We start from the raw sequence: 5,968 nt of genomic DNA on the forward strand, positions 1-5,968 counted from the left end.
GATCATACTGTTAATGGTGCACTGGGACACATCCTCACACAAAGCTCGAGCTCCTTTCACAATCTGATAAAATTTCTATGGCTGGGTGCGGTGGCTCACGCCTGCAATTCCAGCACTTTGGGAGGCCAAGGTGGGCAGATCACAAGGTCAGGAGATCGAGACCATCCTGGCTAACGTGGTGAAACCCCGTCTCCACTAAAAATACAAAAATTAGCTGGGCGTGGCAGCGTGCGCCTGTAGTCCCAGCTGCTGGGGAGACTGAGGCAGGAGACTGGCGCAAACCCAGGAGGCGGAGCTTGCAGTGAGCCGAGATTGGGCCACTGCACTCCAGCCTGGGCGACAGAGCAAGACTCCGTCTCAAAAAAAAAAAAAAGTTTCTAATCTTTACCATGTCCTCTTACATTTTTTCAATAAATTAATCACCAATCATACCAGCAGGGACTTCAGGATGAGCATTTACAAAATATTTAAGAATTGTTATTTGCAAACTTTTGTATTATTCTCTTTTTAAAAGCTCCTGATAGCTAAGGGATAGGGTACAAGTATAAGATAAACATATAAAAACTGTATTTAAAAATGAAAAATTAAAGCTCAAATGCAATAATGTGACAGTTGAACCATATCAGGGAACTCTATTTCTTAATATTAGCATTTGCTGATTTATATTGGCTTTGCAGTAAATCTTAAACTGTCAATTATTTGCTCAGGCTGTCAAGATACTGGCCTGCATTTTGCACTTTATCGGGTTTTATTTTTTTCCCGGTGGATTTAAGCACACACTCACACCCCCCCCCCCCCCCCACACACACACACAATTCACCGTTTACTTCCTCATAGGAAGATCCTGGCATATATTTTTTGAAACGGCTTATGTTGTTTTTCAAAGTTGAGCCTGTGCTTACCTTAAAATTAATTGTAGTTGTTTACTCAGCATTTTCTGCCCTCACCTACTACTTAAGGTCCCATTCTCTTTAGATGAGGAAGAATGGAAACATTGCAGTTTACCTCTTTATGGGCTTGAACTATGTAACTATGTTGATTTTCAAGACTGACAGAGCATTCCCTGAAAGGCTCTCAAACCAGAAATACTAATGTGAAAATAACCGTTTGTAGGGCAGGCAACCATTTCAAAGAAGCACAGTTGCCTATCAGGAACTGTGGTGAATACTTGTCAATTCAGGTTTCCAGGAAAATGATGATCACATTTTGAGAATGGAAATAAGTCAATTTAAAGTAAGCATAATTTTTTATTTCCTAAAAAAAGCATCCAGAAATGCAGTGGTTTACAAAGAACCTATTTTCTCCTGAACGTATTTCTAATTCCTGAAAAAGAATTACTAACTGAGAATTGCCTGACTATACAGCAGTAATCATAGACCACCCAAGCATAGTTTTTACAAGGCCACATTTAAAAAAGAATGTTATTGCTTGAGGTTATCAGAAGAAAATAAGCGGCTATTTATTAGGTTATAATGATGAAAATAAAGGTGGTCAGTCATGCTAGGTTTCATAAGATTAAGTATACTTAACTATGACTCATGATTCTTTTTATCAAAGTATTTAACAAAATTTGCAGTGTTGTAAGTTGAGATGTAGATGACTGAAAAAAACCTAAGCTTTGCCTTAACTGCAATTCCATATGCTCTAATCTGAGAGTTATCCATCTCCACAGAAATACACAGAAGCACAACAATAAATGCGACACACATTGCATGTCTTTACAGGTGCAAATTGATAATTGGACATCAAAACAATAAGGTTATCTCATTGCCGAGGTGCAAATTGGCAGATTGCAGAAATCAGCAAGAGAGAAGACAAAGGGAAGGGAGTACATGGTTAAAATCCTATAATTGTTGCTGACTTTTAGAGAGCCTATATTTCCAGAAAGAGAGAAACACTATAGAAAAACAACAACAACGACAACAACAGTAGGACATTTAAGGGATCACATTCACTCTGACTGCTCTGGATGAAAAGCTTTTTATAAATTCCTATCTGCATTGTATGAATTGAAACTTTATCTAAACTTTTTATTTTTAATGGTCCCAAATAACTACCAGGAATTAAATAGATAAAAATGATAATGCAGTGATAATATTGTGTAAGCACCTGTGCTAAACCCTTTACAATTAACGAGGTTTTTAGATTAGTTTTGATACTTGTCACAAGAATGCGTGCCTGTTTTGGAATTAGATCTTGAAAGTCATGATGCCTCACTATAGTGTTTACATTACAAGGATGCATACAAGTAAGAATGTTTTGGTGTTTGTCTATTGACATGCTAAAAATTCCATTTGAAACTTAGCAAACTTATAGTTCAGTCTCATTGTGGTAGAATTGGTTGTGTTATTAAAATATATACAGAAGTAACACATAAAGATATGGAAAACAAGCACAAATTTATCAGATCCATCTAGAAGAAAAAGATGACTAACCCTTATATCAACAGGAAGAGACTGAGAATTACTAGAAAAACAACTATAAAGACACCATAAATCAAACAGCATAGAGTTTAGAACATCAAAAACTCAGAAATTTTCATCTATTATTAATTATGATAAAAAATTCTATCTCAGAATATTTTACACAGCAACTGTTGCCAAGAAAATCTACATCTTCCAGAGCTGAGGAAAGTTAGAAATAAGAACTAAGGCTCTAAACTTCCAATGAAGTTGGATAGCCATTAATAAAATATCCTAATGTCTTTGTACATTTTTCTTTCAATTAAGCCACAATTTAAAAGGAAGAAAATTTATTATTTCAATGATATTTAAATATTTAATGTCACTACAATTAGAATAGCTACAGATAATGTGGGAACTCAATGTTAGTTTCTAAAAGAATATTTTACCATTAAGTTGTGATTTTTAATCTATGTTATATAAGTGTACCTGTAATAGAAAGTCTAAAAAAACTTGAGAAAAAATTAATATTATGGACTTTATTCTGAATTGATGATGAAAGACCTTCACTAACCTCTCTATTAACCTTTTTATTAACCTTTTACAAATGCTTCTTATTAGCCAACATAGACAAATAGCCAAGTAGGCTTCTTCATCTTACCTCCAATGGTCTTTGAGGAGCTAATTAGTAGAGTGAGGCACAGTTAGACTTTTCTTTATCTGCATCCAGTCCACATCAGCAGACGTTTTATCCACTGAACACCTGTATTCCAATTAACATCATAACCTCATCTTTCCTGTAGCCACATCTGTAACAGAGATTTTTCTGGTAATGGAATGATGTGGGCGCATAGATCAGGGCTAATATCAAAAATCCGGGAAGATCATTCAACCTTTGCTTTGGCTACAAGGCACTAGATGGAGTTGAGCTTTCTTATGTGTTGCAGATTTAAGAAGTTAGAAGGGAAATATGTGTGTGTGTATCCATATTCCTATAGAAGTATAAGTTTGTTACAACATAAGTGGGTTTTCCAAGAATTCAATGAATGCAATTTTTTTTTTTTTCTGGAAATAAACGTGGGGCACCAGGAATTCCAGATGCAGTAAGTTCATAATAAGTGGTTGCTAATTGAATAATACAATTGTAATACCCCTACTCAGAGCATGAATGACTAGGAGTCCTTTGAATCCAGAGCTACCCTGGGCTGACCACACTGCCTTGGGAAAATAACTAATCTTCATGAATCCTTAGTTTCCTCACGATAAACAGTGATATTAATAACAATGTACCTTAGAGTATCAATGAATTACAAGCAAAACTGGAAGTATAATATTTACTTTATAGGATTGCTGAAATAATTAATGAACAGTGTCTAATATAATGTAGGAAGGTATTAGACATTTAATAAACTTGTTTTATTAAAGTACTTACAAATAAAGTATTTTGTTATTAATACCACATTTATAATATATATTTCTCATACTTTGCAGATCACTACACTTTAAAAAATTGTAGCAGCTTTATCATGAAAAAAGAATGATATTGGAGTGAATATTGTCTTTCTAGAAATTAGTGGTATAAAAATAAAAACCAGATTTTTTGAAGCAAAAAAATTTGTGGTATATAGGTAAAACTGTCTAACCATTTAATAGTAATGTAGAACATGTTCCTTTAACAGTGTATTATTGTCAATTCTATTAAACATCCATATCACTATGTAAAAAATTATTATAGCAATATATCCATATTGCAGAAATCATATTAGAAGGCAGACAAATCTATTTTAACTTTACCAAATAGATTATGTCGGTTGTTCAATAGTTTGATATTATTGGTGAAATGTAAAACAAATATGGTATGAAATAATCTGTTAAAATTGAAAGGGGGAAAATAACGATAATAGTTAAATGTACACAAAGAGGATGTTCTGGAAACATTGTTCTAGTTGTGGGAGATTTAATACTCAAACTTTATGAAAATAGAGGAAACATACATATAGGTGTATTGGATGCAAGTCTTGGATCAATGTGATATTAATGGACAAAATTAAACAGGAACACAGATCAAGAGAGGCTTTTGTGAAAGTCTTGATAAATAATGTCTCATCCTACTGAATTTGATGAGTATTACTGTATATGTGTGTGTTTGTGTATGTATGCATATAAATAATCTGGTTTTGGAAGACATTTTAATGTTACTTCAATATAATTTACAGAGAAAACATCTGCCAGGTCTACAGAAAACCAATTTGGGGAACATTTATTACTTTGAGGTGTTGTCACAAAAAGGCCCAACCTAAAAAGGTTTAACATGATCCTTTAGATAGCAGAACTTACTCTCCATGATCTTTTTTTTTCAGAGTTAACTCAAATTTAAGAATAATATAATAATAAGCCATCTCAGACAATCAATAGGCCCACAGCTTAAGAAATTTTGATTTTCAAAATTTCTTGAAGGATGATGTGCTCTTATATATAATGATAATGCCTTATCTTATATATAATGATATATAATGATAATGCTTCCAGTGTTTAAACTCTACTTATATTCATTATCTTTTTTGCCCCTTGCAACAATCCTGTGCAGCATGTAGGGCATATAAGTTTTGTCAACTCCACTTTATAGATGAAGAAATCACCATGTCCACACATTAAGGAACTGACTAAATATTTTGGTTAGAGCTGAGTTGTCTTCAAGGCAACTCCTTAATTTTCCAGATAGACAGTTACAGAAGGTATTTAGAATAGACTTGCTTTCATCTCAGCATTTGTAGGTGTAGTAGTTGATTTTCACTGCTATAAGTTGGTATGATTCCATTTATTAAATGACTAAAAATACAAGATTGGCAATTTATTCATTGAACCGTTCAATTTTTTGGTCCATTTTAGGACCACTCTGAGGGGCTACTGAAATAAAATTTCAACACTAAAACTTCATAGTGTTTATACCTTAGCCAATACTTTTCACCCAATTCTTCTTCCCTTCCTTATCCTTCCTTTCCCTTCTCTTCCCTTCCCTTCCTTCCCTTCCATTGTTTCCTTTATTTTTTTCTTTTCTTTCCCCTCCCTCCCTCCCTCCCTTCCTTCCTTCCATCCTTCCTTTCTTCTGTCTCTCTTTCTTTTCTTCTTTTTCTTTTCTTTTTTTTTTTTTTTTTCCATAGAGATACTATATTGCCCAGGCTGGTCTTACACTCGACCTCAAGCAGTCCTTCTACCTCAACCTCCCAAAGTGCTGGGATTACAAGCATGAGTCATCCTGGCCGGCCCTTCAAATTAAAACATTTATGTCACACTATTATCCTTCTGAAAAACAGAAGTTACATTTAATCCTTTTTGTATTAATAGGAATTTGTACACATTCAACAAATGTGTGTGAAACAAGACAGTAGCTAGTACTCACTGTGGACCCACCACTATTCTTAGAGCTTCTAAATATATGTGGAATTTACAGAATATAGAATATTCTATGGAATATAGAACATATTTATATTTAGAAGCTCTAAATATAAACAACCCTCGGAAGTAGCTGCAATGGTTAAATCTATTTTATAAGAAGACATAAGAAG

This window comes from Piliocolobus tephrosceles, chromosome 10, assembly GCF_002776525.5.
Source record: "Piliocolobus tephrosceles isolate RC106 chromosome 10, ASM277652v3, whole genome shotgun sequence".
NCBI lineage: Eukaryota > Metazoa > Chordata > Mammalia > Primates > Cercopithecidae > Piliocolobus > Piliocolobus tephrosceles.